This window comes from Sander lucioperca, chromosome 11 (assembly GCF_008315115.2).
Source record: "Sander lucioperca isolate FBNREF2018 chromosome 11, SLUC_FBN_1.2, whole genome shotgun sequence".
Lineage (NCBI taxonomy): Eukaryota > Metazoa > Chordata > Actinopteri > Perciformes > Percidae > Sander > Sander lucioperca.
In genome coordinates, this window is record NC_050183.1 from 22,389,314 (window position 1) to 22,407,769 (window position 18,456).

The following is an 18,456-nucleotide window of genomic DNA, read 5'->3' on the forward strand; positions in this document are numbered from 1 at the left end:
TCTGTAAAACGGTTATAACAAAAACATTGAAACCTTTTTTCCTTGTTCAAATAGAGGGCCTAAAGATAGTGTGTCAGATGATATACTGATTGTAAAGCCCCTTGAGGCAAATTTGTGATATTGGGTTATATATATAATTGACTTGACTTCTACAAAGACTTTATCTTTTTTATTATTATTAATTATTACTACTGCTATTATTCATTTATGGATTTCTATATTTTTTGTGTCATATCTTGCCTTTCACTGGGAGGAATCTAAGTGTCTTGAACAACATCATTTGGAGTTGAAGTTTAAAATGATTCATCTCATCAGGATGGACGGGTTCTGCAGGTATATATACTTAAAAACAGGATAGCTGGTTAGTGGAAGCAATTGCAAAATGTGTTGGGTGATTTGAGCTTAAGTGGACTAGCATGAGGAGTCAGTGATGGGTTCAGTTTAAGTGGTTGTACAATAAAGAAAAGAGGTTTTTGAAGCATGGGATTGGCAGCTTGGTGATTCAAATTGTAAAATCAGTTTTTACAGTATATGCACAAATGATGGTTGCATAACCTGTAATATGTCATATGAACATACACAAGTATGCACAGACTCACAGTGATGTTGATCTTAACCACTACATCCATAAATTAACTCTTAACCATGTTTTAGACACATGTCAATTATAGTTTTATTCTATCTGTACATTTTCTGTGTTTGAAAGTGTCTCATTTATAAAGGGTTTTTCACATCTTATACACCTTTATACACACACACACACACACACACACACACACACACACACACACACACACACACACAGCAGCCCCCCCTTGCCCCTTAAGTGTCTCCCTTTCCAGGGAAATCTTACATAGTGACTATATTTAGTCTGTGCGGTCAGCCAAGCTCCTGAAACATAATGCTTTTAGAAAGCAGAGGGAAGCTGTAAACAGCTGAGATATCGAAGCACCAGTCTGTCCAAAAGGTTAATGGGGTTTAGGAGCAAATGAGAACCTGATGAAACACCGGCCCTCATCGAACCGACAGCCACGGTTCTTGACTAATTAGCCCGCTGTGGTAGCGTTGGTCTCTGATGTGCTGAGGTTGGTGGAGTAGGATGGGAATCCAGCACCAAGAACATCAGGTTGTTGAAGTTATGGTTTTCCTAACAAACCCATAGTGATGGCATCACATTCCTTCCCTCTTTCTCCTCTCTCTCACTTCATGCTCTTTATCTCTCTCTCTCAGCCGTGGAGAGCCAACAATCTGCAGAATTTCACTATAACCAAAGACTTCAAGTAGAGGGGAATAACCTGCACACTATTAACTCTCCATGGCACATTGTTGGCCATCCTGGCTTTGTCATTTTTTTTTTTAAAGTTTTTCTCTTACTGTACAACACAAGGCCACTATCATCAAATGTTTCCACTTTGGAGACCTTTTTTTTAAATGGAAATGGAAAAAAATTCTTCAGTATGTTATAACTTATTTTACTGCAGTAGCCCTTACTTGCAGAACACATTTTATGACCTTGGACATTAAGCTAAACCACTGTTAATCAGGGAACTATTGAAACCTTTTTGTTTACCTTTCAGTCTGCTGGAGCTGCACTGTTGGTTTTTTCTTGTGGACAAGCTCCTGCTGGAACAACAGCTGAACTTAGTGACACTGCTCATTAACACTTTCACCCTAATGAAATAAGTACCAATGGGATTTTTTTAAGGTGGGATGGACACTGTTCCCTGAGCTGGTGTAAGTGTGCATGTATGTGTGGTGGGAGATCCCCGACAGCTTCAGTTAGAGGCGTGGAGGATTGATTTCAGGCCTCTGTAGCTTTTCACTGTGTGTGTGTGTGTGTGTGTGTGTGTGTGTGTGTGTGTGTGCACTGAAGGATTGAATATTTTCTTGATCCGGTAACCCCGTGGCTTGTCGCCTTGTCACTTACTCCGAACACCACACAGACCTCTATCCAACCTCACCCTCATGTGATTTACCCTTGTGTTTATGTATGTGTTTGTGCTGATGTATACATGCCTGTGTGTGTGTGTGTGTTTAATATGTGTCATAACAAATTCAAAGCTGTGTTTCTGTGTTCAAGGTGTGTGTGTGTGTGTGTGTGTGTGTGTGTGTGTGTGTTGCCATCGGATCAGTTTTCATGGCAGCTGGATATCATCACCCCAACCAAGTGTTCACAGTCTGACTCACTCTTTCCCTCTGTGTCTTTTGTCTCTTTTACCTTCTATGCCTCTCAAAGTCTCACAGCTTTAAAAAAAATTGAAAAAATTTGTTGATACATTTGAAGAGAAGCACTCTGTTAAAACGGTTTTAAGCGAATGAGCTGAAAAGTGTTAAAGTTTAGAATGTGAAGCTTTTAAAGCCCAGACCCTCAGCACTGTTGGGAACACATCGTTGTGTATATTTTTTCTTTGTTTACCCAAGGGGAAATATGCCAACACTGTATATGGAGATCCACAGTCTCATACAGACTCAGGGATATTGTTTTGATTATTTTCACTTGAGTGAGGACAGTAACTCAGCAGCAATTTTAATCTTGTGAAACAGAAAAATGTAATTAGGGCAAGAGTACAATGGCAAGTTGTGAGATAATATTGTTGAAAATGTTCTTTGTCATCTGTTCATTTCTGAAAGTGTAAATATGAGAGCGTTCCTTCGCTTCATTTTTGTATATGACTTTCATGTCACAAAGGCTTCTTCTTGTCTCTCCCTCTCTGCTTCATTGATATCTATTTCAGCCAAACCTTTTTCTTGCACGGTGCTCTTACCACTGAAGTATTTCTGATTTGCACTTAACAGAGATCACTTATAAATCACAGTGTGTGCACTACCCTGGCATCCTTTTTCATAATTTTGAGTTTTTGTTGGTGGTACTTTCTGACCCTTATGGCTGTTGTGTTTGCTAACACTAACCACACAGCATTTCCTCATTTCCTGTTTATTTTAACAAAGTTTTTGTTGTTGCTGCATCTGCGAAGCGGAACATTTCTCCTGGGAAACACAACCTGACACTAAGGGCTTAGAAATCAGGATATAGTCTGAATTGCTTTTGTGTAGTATCAGTCGTTGATAAAGAGTAGCTAAACAACCCTTGAAAATGTTAAGTATTGCTTATTTAGCTCTTACGCACTAGAGATGTCAATCTTCCTCTATAATACCATTCGAATTTCATTTATTTTTTTTAAATATTCAATGCTCAAATGCAGCCTGTTATTAATATGTACTACACTACTCAGGCTTATGCATTGTCAATGCCACTATAAGCATATGGTTGTTGTTACACGTTCTGTCCACTAGAAGGACTTCCAACATTAGTCTGGCCTTAAAGGGGACCTACGTCATGGCGCATTGGATTTCTTGCACGGTGCTTTGTTTATATTCATTTTCCACCACGAAATGTCGACAGTGACAAACCCAAATCAACAGAGAACTCTGTAATGAGACATTATCTAACAAGTGTATTGAAGCGGCTCTGTTGTATAGGCTAACATCATGTTACAAAGCACAGCCGACACAATTTGTCATAAAGTAAGTAGTCTCGCTTTGCCAGACCCTCCTCCAAAGCGCTCTGGAGGAGAGTCTGGCTACTCCACATAGCATTCGGGGATGGGAGCAAAACGTGCTCTGGTTTAATGGCATTTCTTTAAACCAATCACAATCGTCTTGGCCGGTGCTACGCACCAGAGAAAAGTCGCGGTGCCGCTGCAAAATAGGCTCAGGAAGGGACTTGTTTTGGTGGAAGATGTGTACGTTTAAAAGTTGTTTTAGTCATGCAACAGAAAACTCAGATTGGACAGATAGTCTAGCTAGCTGTCTGGATTTACCCTGCAGAGATCTGAGAAAAGGTTAACCATAGTCCTCATAAATCGACCAGAGTTTAAAATGCCAACAGAAAGGTTATCCAGTCTAAATGAGTGAAATCCGGTGGAATTTCCAGCGGCAATGGAGATATCCCGGAAGTGGAACGTCGAGGATATAGACTATAAATTAAGTAACATAGTGTTAGCCACGATGCTAATGGCATTGATAACTAAGCCAAACGGTGCTGTCACTACTATTTTAGTGATTTATAAGCAACCTGTTTCTTGCAGATTGTCACGTTACTGAGAATGCAGATGTTAGAAGATAATATATGATGTCAAGGCTAACTCTGACAGCTGTGGGGCAGCTAATATTAACTCTAGCTGTCTCCATGAAGCTCCCAGCTTAACTTCTATAACTTGCAACGCAGTTAGGAAACAAGAACAAGCTAACTAATGATAACATAAGCATTTTGGATCGGTGGATGTCAATTTTAAAGTCATGTTAAAACTATTTCCCATCCTTCTTCCGATTTCCAGCGGCAGCCTGTCACTCCCCCCTGTACTATGAAATGAAAATGATTATTCTGTTAGCATTTAACAATAACATACCCCTTGAGTCATAATTGTTTAATGCTAACAAAATAATCATTGTTTTATTTATTTTCTGTCTCCTTATTATAGTGTTTTTGTTGTTTTTTTCCTGTACGGGAACGCCTATAGTACTTTGGTAAACCTCTTCCTTATCCTGTAAAAACAAATGTGCTAATTTTTATTGTTGGTAAAAAGACAGGCACACAGATTTTATTAACCAGGTTAGAATATGGACAGAAAACCTAAGGATCATGTTTCATAAAGGAAGGAAATGATCATTTCAAAGACTTACAAAAACTAGGAAAATACAACAAAAACAATCAATGCTTAGGTAACAGAGGCTACCTGGCAATGTAGTATCACTTGCCCATAAATATCAGCAGGTGGTGAGAGAGTTTTTGACATAAACATTGGCTTTGGGCAGGGTTCAAGCCAAGCCAAAAAAAAAGTAGGCCCAGTATGACTCTTGTAAAGAACAGAAGCTAATCCAGAAGTTGGGCGGTACTTTTGCTCAGTGTAACAGCAGGAGGTGAGAGCGAGAGACAAGGACGAACAGAGGGAGTTAAATCAATCTCAGATCATACTGTTGCTGAGCACTCAGCAGAGAATTAGCCAGGAATTAGTTTTAGCCGCCTTGGTAATCTGTTCACATATTTTACAAGACGTAGCTGTCTTTAATGTAATTTGTTCAAGGTCAGCGGGTTCACTCACATTTCCCCGCAAGGTTGAATTATAAAAATGTTAAATTTTTTATGAGGTGGAATTATTTGCCTACAAATCACGCTGCATGGTGAGAATCTTTCATCAAATTCACACTGCACACTCTTGGAGAATTTACACTGCACACAAAACAGATTTTTTTTGATAGAGAAAATATTGAGCTCAAAATACTCAAAAGAAGCCGTGGTTTTTCATTGTGAGGCAGAACTACAGCAGAACACAGTTGCTATCAGCTATCAGTTAAATTAGCTTGCAGTTGGATGAAATTGGATTTAAATTAGTTTTATACATCTTTCTGCTGTTTTTATCGGCCCCTGGGCTGTGTAATAAACATACAATGAAATATTAATCATAGAAAGGGAGTGAAAGTTCCCTCTGTGTGGAAAATCCTTAAAAAAGTTCACAAAGGTTTTAGTGTCATCCAAATAAATTATTCTGTAATGTCTCAAAGTTTATGGGATTAATGCTTTATCAGAGAGTGTATGGCATGGAAATAGTGTTTTGTGTTTTGCCTATTTATAGATAATTGGGTTTTACAATCACAAAAATCATTAATATGTTATTTATCAACATAAGCTTGTTTCGTCACCATACTTCAACACAAAAATGATTAACTTAAACAATGAGCTAAAATAAAATGGCTGTTATTTAAGCATCACATATGGGTCAGGCTCTGCTGTCGAGTAGGTTTGGATTAAAAATGACAACTACCCGGGGAACAGAAAACGGCCACATGGTTTTATTGTGTGGAGAGAGGTTTTTATAATTGGTGTGAAATGCACACATATTCCCTGAGCTAAGTGTATCACATATGCAGACATAAAAACACAGTCAAGCATTCACAGGACTCAAAAATATTCTGAATGCTAAGATTGTCACTTGGGAGTGTGTGTGTGTGTGTGTGTTTTGAAAAGGTAAAGTGTGTGCGTTTGTGTGTGGGGACTCCTTTTGTTGTTACAAGACAAAAGACTGGACCCCTGTTTTTTTACACCAGTTTCATTTTCACTTTATATATGAAAATTGTTATGGGTTTATTTTGTTCTGTGTTTTGTCTTATTGTGGTGGTCTGTTTTGTATTTTGCTCGGTTTTCTGTTTTATTTTGACACTTTGGTTTTCTTTCTTGTCTTGTCTTGTTTTACTTTGTGTCCTTTGGTTTTTTTTTTCCCGCTGTTGTGATTCCTGATGTTTTTCACCTGTTTCCCAGCCCTTGTGTCACCTGCCTCTTGTTACCTCGTTACCCTCTGTATTTAGTCTTTGTGTTTCCCCTTGTCCTTTGTCAGATCATTGTATTGTTTTCTGTGAGAGTTAATGTTAGTCTACCCCTTGTCTTGGACTCCTGTTTTTGTATTCTTTGTCTTTTTGATTCCTGGATTTTTGCATATATTTTTGCCCAGCTTTCTTCTCTGCTTGGATTTTGGTTATTAAACCTTTTGAACTCGACATTGCCTGATTTGTCTGCATTTGGGTCCGCCACATTCTCTCCAACCTTGTAACAAAAATCCAGTGTTTGTGATTATTAGACATATCAGATACAGGAGTTACTTCACATAGACTGACCTATAACAGACACTAGTTAATTGAAAATACAGTTTTTCTTCTAAGCTTTCATTTTCATAGTTTTGGCCATCATTTCTATTGTTTGTGAAAACTTTTTAGTTAGACATGATCCATAGCCACAGAAGATATTATCTATTGATATATATGCTTTCACATGTTAAGCAGTGCTACTCATGACAAGTAAACTGCTCTTACTTGTAAAATTGTCCCCTTTAAGGCAAACAATGATGGCGAGGAGGAACTTTGTTTAGTTGTCTCTGGTAAAGTTCTCATATATGAGACCTCTGTAGTTAATTAATAAGATTCACCTTTTGTATTGGTGTTTTGTAAATATGATTAAGTTACTTAACTTAAGTTACTACTGTAACTGGTTTCTTCTGGGATATAGGATTAAAGTTAAAGGGTAACTATTATATAGCATTTTCAGGATTATACTTGCATTTTGTGTTTGTACTAGAACATGTTTACATGCTTTAATGTAAAAAAAAACCACTTTATTTTTCTCATGCTCATGGATGCTGCACCTGTATTCCTCTGTATGAGACGCTCTGTAGGAGCGCCTGTCTTTTTAATCCCTCCTCCCGAAAAAGCCCAGTCTGCTCTGATTGGCCAGCGTGCTTCTTGCAAACTCCAAAGCCTCCGCTCCGTGTTTTACTAGTTGCAGCTGGAGCTACTTTAACGGAGTATATAGCAGGACTTTGTACCCTGAAAAATCACCAATAAAGGCTTCTAAACCAAATATTACACAACCGGACATGTCCCAGCAGTAAAGTGACCAGAATTATGGGAGAAATGACCAGCATTGGCCAAGTGTTTGGTGGAACGAAGCAGCACTTTCTACCGTCAGACATCGCAGATAAATGCTTCTGAACCAAACGCTACCCAATCGGACATGTTTCAGCAGTAATGCGACCCGGAATTGGGGAGAATTTAACAACATTGGCAGCCCAGATGACATTGTTTACTGCCGTTAACCATGTAGCTACTATAGTTCGCAGTAGACGCTAATAGAATATAGCAGCAATTTCCTCAGCCAAAATCACAATAAATGCTTTTAAACCAAATACTACAAAAACAGAAAATGTTTCAGGAGTAATGTGACCCAGAATTGGGGAGAATTTAACGACACTGGCAGCCAAGATAACATTTTACTGCCGTTAGTATTGAGTTACATGCGACAATGTTAACACAGCAGTGGCTTAAAAAAAACAACACTTCTGTCCTGCCTACTTGGAGCAGATGACCAATCATAGAAGGCCCGCTTAGAGTTGTGTAAGACTTAGCCGAGAGTAGAAAAAACTGTTGAAACTGGAGCGTTCAGAATAGTTGGAAATCTGAATGTTTTAGCTCACAGGGATTTGTCTAAAATATGTTTACCTCATTATTTGAACGTTTAACATGAAAATCCAACATAACATTGTAGATATGACAGAAAATCATCACAGAAAAGCCTGTTTAATGATACCAAAGATAATTATTTCTGTGGATGCATTAATAATTGACCCTGTGGTTATTTGCTCATAGTACACACTTTTTTGCTGTGTTTGCTCTAATTGAATGTCCTGGGTGTAACAAAAGGAATAAACTTTCATCCTATATCTGTCTTATAATCCTCTGGGGGTGTTTTTCTCACTATTGTGTGGTAACTAGTTCTCCTGGCTCGTCTCTGACCTCTGATCTAATTGAAACATACTGCTTGGAACAGCTTTGGCATGCATCTGCACATCATGACCATATCAGTTCACTGAGTCGGCCTTCGTCGTTGGACTTATTAGGTCATTGTGTCTGTGTGTGTGTCTGTGTGCGCGCCTCTGTGTCTCCATTTCCGGCTTTGCCTCGGGCTGTTGCTTCGATGGTTTAGCTAATGATGGTTTTTCCTTAAACACTCACCCTCTGAACACACACAAACCATACACAGTTCCAGCACCTCTGTTCTTCCTGAGCTCCTGATGTGTTTTTTTTTAACCATAACACTTTTTTCTAGCCACGACATGCCCTCTAAAAGTAGCTAATCCACTCACTGTCCTTTTGATCTATGCCTCCTTCCCACATCTTACTGCCTCATCCCTCTCAGTCCCTCCTCCCCTATGCTTCTTTCCTTCCTTGCGTCCTTTCCTCACCATTAGCAAACTGGAGGCACTTTACCAGCAGCTTGTTAGCTGGCCCCTGGCCTGTGTTCAAAAAGTTAAGCATCCATCATTATCTGTCTCCATGCTCACATTACTCTGTGGTGGGATTGCCAGTGCTGGATATAAATCTCATTATCAGAGCAGATTATGTGTTGGCTGCACATTTGACCTATTCACACTCACAGCTCTGTTCATGTTTGATTTAAATGTTGGGCTTCACATACTAAATATTTCAACTCACGTGTTGCCAGAAGCCTTTAAAGGGGTGATAGAATTCAAAACTGATTTTACCTTGTCATAGTTGAATAACAACAGTTTGGTGGGTAAATGACATACATAGAACCTCAAAATCCCATTGACACCTCTTTCTTCTGCAAATCTCAAAATTTGAAACTGCCTCTGAAAACGGGCGAATCTCAACAAAGCTAAAAGTTGACATCAACTCCTCAACTCCTACCTTATTTGTCTCTACCTTCTATCTTAGTAACGCCCCAAAATTTACATTGGCTACACCACTGGCCTGAGGTCAGCTTAGTCTTCTGAATCTAGATCGCGCAGATCTCAGAAATGTTAAACATTGTTCGTCTGCAATTTAATTACTAAATTCACTTCTGAGACTTTTTTATACGAGAAATCAACTATGTAGAGGTCAAATATGTGCCGTTTTACGAAAATTGATGGCTAATTGCAAATTTTGTCTGACTGTGTGTCGGAGTTCAGCGGCCGATGCTGCTGATGGTTGCTGCCTCGCCCCCGGCATGTCCTCCTTCACAGAAACCGGGCCGCTGTGAGCTAGATGGCGCTCCGTCACGGCCGGCAGCCCGCGACGCTCTATACCCACGCAAAGTCACCGTTTCTGGATTACTGGACTACCAAATGCCGAGGCCCTGACGGAGCTCCAGGGCCTGCAGCTCGCTGCTCTCCCTCTTCTCTCCTGCTAAATGGCCGGTGTGTGAGTAAGAGCGCGGTCAGCGAGCTTGTAACGCCCGCAGTCTCTTACCACAGATTCCAGTTAATCTTATAATGGATATGTGTGTTGAGTTATTTAAACAAACAATCGGGGAAATAAACGCCTCTTGTCCGCGAGTGAGCTGGATGGAGCTTATAAATGAGAGCTAGCTAGCCTCCTCCTAACGAGTCCTCTGAAATTCACAAAAATGCATTAAATTGAAATCAGACAAAAGTGTTAGCTTTGTAAGACCTTAGAAAGTGTAAATATACTATAGTTATGCCGGCAGCTGGCCAGCTCCGCGGAGCCCCGAGACCCGGTAGTCCTGTAACCCAGAAACAGTGACTTTGCTCTGTGTATGGAGAGCAGCGGGCTCGTCAGACTGTATGGAGCACGTCTTACCAAATTTGCAATTAGCCATCAATTTTCGTACAATGGCCCATATTTGAGCTTTATATAGTTGATTTCTCACATAAAAAGTATCAGAAGTGAATTTAGGAACAAAATAGCAAACTAACAATGTATAACATTGCAGTGTCTGAAATATGAGGACTGCTGTCTTGTCTCCAATGTATGTGTATGTGGTTCGCTCAACCAATCGGCGCACAGCTAATCTAAATATTCATGGGCAAACCATATAAGGCAGAAAAGCTCTCGTTTCAATCCAGGCCCATTTAATTTTAATTCAGTAGTTTCATCAGAACAGGCCAAACAAAATTCACTTGCACATTGATGAGTTTCAATTTATTTCTCATTATCAAATTCTATCTTACATGATCCATTTCCACTGCCAATAATTTAAATGGCTTTAGGCTGCGATCTGTTTAAATCAACTTGTTACTATTTATATCCACAATTTTTTGGGTTCACAGGTCAGCTGAAAAGAAGTTTATTTTCACAAGAATTCTTCCCTCAAGAGCAAATTTCAGAGATCCAAAAACAATTTAACATGCAGGTCAGAAAGACAGTTGGCATTTGGGCAAACTTTCCTTTTTCAATACTGATTATGGAAGAGGTTTGAGGCTTGTTTTGGTTTTAGCTCTGAATTGAATGCTCAGTCAGGAAGGCAGACGGGCAGCTTGAAAGGCACACAGATGCACCTGTTTACATTAGTACCCACAGACAGGCAGATAAAGCTGTCTGCCAGCCTGTTGGGAATCTGTAGGCATCAAGCTATCCAACCAGCCACAGTGACCCAGCCGCTTCCACATGACGCCGCCACCACAAGTCCTGAGGTATGTGTACTAATTCGGCATTGCTGCGGAACCAGGGATCTCGAAATACAATGGCAGGGTTTATCCTGGGAATCCTGGCCTTTCAATGGAGGCCTTTGTGTTTGTCGCTGCACTGTCCAGCAATGAAGACAACACATGCTGGCAAAAAGCTCATTGGCCTGACACTCTGTGTGTGTGTGACGGTGTGGATGTAATGCACAAGCTAAGGAACAAGTATTGGTTCAGTTGTCCTGCAGCACACAATCCATCAGTTGTACTGTTTTTTATTGTTCCATTAGAACACTAATTTAGCTCTTCCTTGTTTTTTGTTTTTACTGCCTTCTTTTTTCGGTTGATGTTTACACGAATAAGCTATTCTCTCGCTTTAATCTCTTTCTTCCCTCCCTACAAAGATACATTTATATGTCTTTGGGTTACTGTTGGTTTGTGTTTTTCCTCTGGTAATGACGTTGCTGAATGGAGAGTTGATTACCTTTGCTGTTAGATCTTTGTGATGTCTGGAAGGCTGCATTTGGTTAAGAAAGCAGAACGTGGAAGTTGACCGTCAGAGAAACGGCTGTGATTCACTGCCTTGGGGTTTCTGCAAATGTCTGGAAAAAAAATTAAGCTCCTTATATGAGGCATCAATAGGGTTGGGTATTGAATGTGGGGTCTGAATTGGAATAAATTCCAAATATATAAGGACAATTCTGCTCATGAATTCCTTAAAATCACTTTTCATTGCAAAGTTTTGGCTGTCTGCTCTTTGCTTTATATTGGTAGTTATGGATGTCTCAAAGCATTTTATATATAGTTAACAATTTGTGCTTCGCAAAAGTAAGAGGTGACACAGCAAAATGTAATCGGCTCACAGAAAAGTCTGACATTATGGCATTTGCTACAGCACGGTTTAAGAATCGTGGGTCGTCCCTTTTTTGGTGAATCCACTTTGTAAAAAAATACTGCAGAATTAGCGTTGTTGCTTTCATGGGCTGTGCCTCCTCAAAACGGCTATAGTTCAAATTTTGCATGGCAGAAGTTAATATTTATACTGTATATTTTACTTTTATACCCAAAAGTGCCAAGAAAATACCTAATTTATGTAAAATTGCTGTTTGTGACATGTAAATCTGATAAAAATGATCACAATTTGTTTTAATCTTCTCACAAATTAAACATGTTTACATTTAATTATTTTTAACATTTAGAGCAACAAAAAAACATACTACAATTTTGGAAGCATTAAATGGTATTTTCGTGTTACTACTGAAGTCAATTTAATTGGAGCAGACACTGGTTGGTTAACAGTTAATGTATAATTTCTTTAAAAATATTGTTGATTTACCTAAATGTATTACAGTGTCATAAAGCTATATTCTAACGTCAGACATATTAAACAAATAGCACGTTCCTTTATGGTTATGTAAGGCCTGTTTATTAACTTATCACATTTCAAGCACAAAGGCAATTCAAAGTTGTTTACATGGGCAAAGAAATACATTCAGAGTGACATTCACAAACATTAAGCAATGAAAACCAACATAGTCTTGTGTGAACATCATAATTTTGCTTTGTAACAATAAGGCTAAAGAAGATTTTATGTGAACAAATTCTGAAGACTTCTGAGCACTCATATGCACATTAAGAGTTATTATTCACATTAGGACATAATTGTACTGTAGTTAAGGATTTGACCCTTCAGTCAGTGGAGTAAGACGTATGTTTTTGTGAGTGTTTGGGGTTGTTCTCACAGGACTACATAATACCCGCTAACAGAACCATTATGAGACTCCACACTACTCTTTTTTTTTTTTTTCTTTTTTTCTCTCCACTTTTTGTTCTCCATCTTCCTGTCTTAAGTGACAGCAGCCGAGTCCGTCTAATTGCTTCCCTGGACAGCAGCTTGTCACTACTCTCCCTCTCTCTCGCCTTCCTTCCCTGCACTCCCTCTCTTCCGCCCCTCTTTTCTTTTTCTCCCTCTCTGTCATCATCTGTCCATCTGTCTCCTTCTGAATCACTAAATGTAAATCAGCAGAGGCCACGCAAATGTGATGCGGCTGTTATCTTTGAACACACATACACACACACATGAACACATGCCCTGTTACTGTAACTCTTGCTGTCAGGCTGACTATGTGAATATGTTGTATCATGTTTTTGCGTGTGCTTTTCCTTTTATGTGTGTGTTCATTATTTTAAATTCTTCAGTTTCATCAGGCCAAGTGCTCTATGGGTAGCTAATGAAGCGATAAGTACCCCCATGCACACACTTCAGCTTGTTAAAGAAACCTGCTCATGTTTGACACCAAGAGAAGAAGACAATGATGATGGGGATTGTGATAGTTCTCTTTCCTTTGCCGGTTCTCACCAGATTTATTGTTGCCTCCTTAGAAAACGACTGTCAATAATGGAGCCTATCACATTTTTCTTTTGTGAAATTATGGCTACACCAGAAGCTGCCTCATTGTTCCTGTATTTCACATCCACAAGTCCATGCATAAATATTAGGAGTGTTACCATTCTCCAAATCCACGATTCAATTACATTTTCTTTTTAGCGGGGATGGCAGTGCCACATTAAGAGCCACTAGATAGCAGAAGAACAGTTTGAATTTTCTAAATTAACGAGGAGCAGTTGAAAGCACCATTAGTTTACAGAGATGCACACGAACACGCCATGAAGTCCCATCGGAGCCCATATGCTTTACCTTCGTTGTTTGTTTACTGTACATAAATCACTCACGGGAATGGCAAAATGTTGCCACACCGATGACTTCAGGGAAGGAGGAGGATTTTTAGTTTTTTTCTCCGTCATCTCCGACTCCTGCAGTCGCCATGCAGCTGCAGGCTACTGGTAAGCTATCGTTAACCTGTGTATTTAGCTGCATGCTACCAGCCGGTAAGCTACGCCGTGTCTATTTGTTTTTTTCCGTCAGATGTGAGCAAGTAGGCGGGGGTGGAGAGAGGGAAAAAAAAATACTGGGGGAATCGCTGATCCTGATTTTAATTGATAGTCGAAATCAAAGCGCTTCACAATTAATTTTCGATTTAAAATCAAAATCGTGACAACCCTAATAAATATGGTTTCATTTATCTATACTATAATGCCAGACTGTCCTGTCAAAGATTGACAAATGCAGACATACATAGCAGAGATGTACACACAGATAACATTTATTTGTGTATACAGTGGTGTAACTCATGCACAAAGACTCCATCTCAATAAACCTACTAGTGCACTCAGTTTAATTGATTGCAGGGGACATTTTTATGATATTTTTTGATTCCCCAACAGTCTAGATATTCTTTAAAATATAGTTGTGTAGAGCAGTGGTTCCCAACCTTTTTTCCTTGGCGCCCCCCCTACTCATGTCTAAGAAAAGCTGAGCCCTGCCTACAATTTTAAGCGAGAACAAAAATATATAGTTTTTATACAGACTTTTGTATAAATTATATATTCTGGTGTATTATCATAATTTGTTTAACATTTTTTTTTTTTTTTACCTCAACCTCAAACTAGATAAAGACTTGCGCACCCCCTGTGATCTTTGCCGCACCCCTAAACTACCAAACCTTGGACTATTGTTCATTTATAGGCTATTTTTGAAGTCATTTGTATTTGGTGTGCTCTATTTGTGCTGCATCTTTCCACTCCCTATTACGTTCACAACAGGATAATGATTTTGAACTAAAGTACAGTAGGTCATCAATACCCTAGGTGATTAGCCACCCATTTAGCTACTTAATCTGCATGTGCTGTGTTTGGATGACGGTTGCAGCCACTCAATAGATCACCGTTGTTATTTTGGCTGGTGAGTGGAGCAAATCTAACAGCCACTTGCATATTTTACCAGCATTTGGCGGGTGGATGGTGCTAATTCTGGACCCTGCCTGTGAAGAACTCAACTTTCTGACTTTTAACTGCTAGAAGAGGCTAGCCTAGCATACATACAGTAAGTACCGATTGTCATAGTTTATTCTTGGATCTGCCTTCCAACTGGTTCATTTGAATGCTCTCATGGTACTCTGCAAGAGTCAGTGGTGTCAGCTAGTAATGATGGGTGACTGAATAGTGATCCACAATAAGCAACAAGTTTGGAGACCCAGCACCACTGTCAGCTCTGATGGCTAAGACCCGCATGATTGCTAACGCTACCTTGACCGGGTATAGGAGGGTTCACTGGTGTGCAAAAATTCTTTAAAAAAAACTTCCACCAGCTGTGCAGTGATGGCCAGTGCATGGGCTGTACCTCCTATATTTATGCAAATGGAATGGAGTCACGTACAGTTAAGGGTTATGGTTTCAAAAATGGCTTTATTGGAGTCCATTATTGCCTCCAGTTGTGGAATCTTTGTATCTTCATATACCAACAGCAGCTCTGACCAAGACCTAGAAAAGTGCAGTTATGGTGAACACTTTGTGAAATGTAAGCAAAAATAGGAGTTACTGCTGTAGAAATCATGTAAATAACTTTGAACCAGCTGTGGCAAATAAACACTTTTTAAGCTCCCTGTTGACAATCAGAAATAATGTTTTTTAGAACAAGGCAGGCATCTCTGAAATATGGAAAAATATGCAGATGTCTCATTAAGTCATAATCACTTACTGTGTATTAACCCTCAAGGTTCTCTCTTCAGTAACCAGAGTTTGTGTCAGAGGTGTTGGTCTTATCTGTGGTTTACACCATTGCACAAGAAAACACACACACACACACACACACACACACACACACACACACACACACACACACACACACGGACGGACGGACACACATGGTCTCACTCACATGGCCTCACTCTTTTGGTGGAAAGCTTCTGTATAAATCAAGGCTGTACACCTAGATTCACACATACACATAATGTTAGTGTTTGTCTGATACTTCTGGTCACAGTGTTATCAAGGCTCTCAACATTGCTTTCTGTTTAAGGAGCTCAGAAATTCACACAAAAGATAAGAAGAACTTATGATAACCAGCTGACCACAGCAATTCACACAAACACATGAGCACACACAAAATTTAAAAAGCACAGACGATTCACAAATGCATACAAAATTCAGAAATGCACACACAATTCATAAATGCACACAAAATTCAGAAATGCAAACAACATTTACAAATGCACACAAGATTCAGAAATGCACAGGACAAGATTCAGAAATGTTTTTTTGATGCACACACAAATATATCTTGATTTACAAACTGCTTGCAGTCTGTGAACTTCACTGCACTTTTTTTAAACAGGGAATGTTCTGCAACCAATCAAATATCTCCCTTGTTTTAGCCAATCACAAGAACGCACCCCACGTGGGGGATTCAGCGTGATAGAGAAAGACTAGTCTGTCAAGGTGTACTTGATTAGTCACGCCCACTGCCAACTCGGAACTTGCAGACGGAGCAACAACGGGACATTTTTAACAATTTTCACCATCTTATTCATCATTAAATTCACTTCTGACAACATTTTAGGCGAGAAATCAACTATGTAGAGGTCAAATATGGGCCGTTTTACGAAAATTGATGGCTAATTGCAAATTTTGTCCGACTGTGTGTCGGGAGTTAAGCGGCCGGTGCTGCCTGTGTTGCTGCCTCGCCGCCCGGCCTGCTGGGAGGCATATGGAGCTCCGTCACGGCTGGCAGCCCACGGTACTCCATACCCGCGCAAAGTCACCATTTTTTGGGTTAATGGACTACCAAACGCCGCTGCCCTGACAGAGCTCCAGGGCCTGCAGCTCCCCTCTTCCTGCTAAATGGCCGCTGTGTGTAAGTGAGAGCGCGGTCAGCGAGCTTGTTACGCCCGCAATCTCTTACCACAGGTTCCAGTTACTCTTATAATGGATATGTGTGTTGAGTTATTTAAACAAACGATCGGGGAAATAAACGCCTCTTGTCCGCGAGTCTCATTGATAGAGCCTGGATGGAGCTCTATCAATGAGAGCTAGCTAGCCTAGACCTCTGAAACGAAACCCCTAATGTTCACAAAAAAGCATTACGTTGAAATCGGACACCATAGGTAGCTTTATAAGACCTTGGAGTAGATGTTCTATAAGTGGCATGACGAAATTCAAACTGTAAATATACGAAAAGTATGCCAAAAGTGTAGCAACGATCTTTCCCATAGGATTAAATGAGACACATAGCTAGCCTAGCTAGCAGCTCCTCCTAAGGAGACCCCTAATGTTCACAAAAATGCATTAAATTGAAATTGGACCCCATAGTTAGCTTTATAAGACCTTGGTGTAGCTATTTTATAAATGACGTGACGAAATTCAAACTGTAAATATACGAAAGTTATGCCGGCAGCTGGCAGCCAGCCAGCTCCGGAGCTCCGCGGAGCCCCGAGCCTCGTTCGTCCAATAACCGAGAAACGGTGACTTTCACTGGGTATGGAGTTTGCCGCTTTCTCGTCAGGCTGTGTGGAGCTCCTAAAGTTGAGCAAAACATTACGTGAATAACTACGAGAATGGATGATTCCACCCACATTCATATAGCGCGGTGTGAACGCGTTCATGTGATTGGCTTATAAGTCCCCCACGTGGGATGCGTTCTTGTGATTGGCTAAAACAAGGGAGATATCTGATTAGTTGTAGATCATTCCCTGTTTAAAAAAAGGCATTTCTGTGTCGAGCCAAGTCAGGGGAGTCTCAAAATTCACACACAAATGCAGTGAAGTTCACAGACCGCAAGCAGTTTGTAAATCAAGATATATTTGTGTGTGCATCAGAAAAACATTTCTGAATCTTGTCCTGTGCATTTCTGAATCGTGTGTGCATTTGTAAATGTTTGCATTTCTGAATTTTGTGTACATTTCTGAATTTTGTGTGCATTTCTGAATTTTGTATGCATTTGTGAATCTTCTGTGCTTTTTAAATTTTGTGTGTGTATTTGTGAATTTTGTGCGCATTTGTGTATTCTGTTTGTGTATTTATGAATCCTGTGTGTGCATGTATGAATCCTGTGTGTGCATATGTGAATGTAGTGTGTGCATTTATCTTTATTGAGACTCTTTTAGCTCCACACACACACACACACACACACACACAGCTGGTTTTAGGTCTTTATAGTGCATCACAAGGGGAAGTCTTGCCTCCCTGAGGTACTGTCATGATGCAGTTTTGAATATGCATATTTCTCATTTGTGTGTGTGTGTGTAAGAAGGAAATATGGAGAGAGTGAGATACCAAAAGAGCTATAATGTAGCATTATTTCTATTGTATTTGTTTAGATTCTTTAAATGTATTAATTTAACTATGACAATTTGTCATTAAAATTTTTATTTTTCATAGATACCCTTCTGTAGTATATGAGAAAACAGAACCTTCTGGTTTCACTGGTGTGCATGTGAGTGAGACATTATCACAGCTGCACAGTTTCACTAATCTGTGAGAGGTGAAGATTACATTGAATCACATTAGGGCTGCAACTAATTGCGTGATCCAAATTTTCTTCAAAACTTGCCATTTTTAGCTTGTAGCTTGCTAGCTGGAAGGTTGTTGT

The 18,456-nt window shown here is 39.7% G+C and overlaps 1 protein-coding gene across 1 annotated transcript in view; it reads left to right on the top strand.

Annotated features, from left to right (window-relative positions):
- raver2 (ribonucleoprotein, PTB-binding 2) overlaps positions 1-18,456 on the top strand; it is an 87,410-nt gene that overhangs the window by 21,114 nt on the left and 47,840 nt on the right. The gene's annotated exons all lie outside the window — the stretch shown is intronic.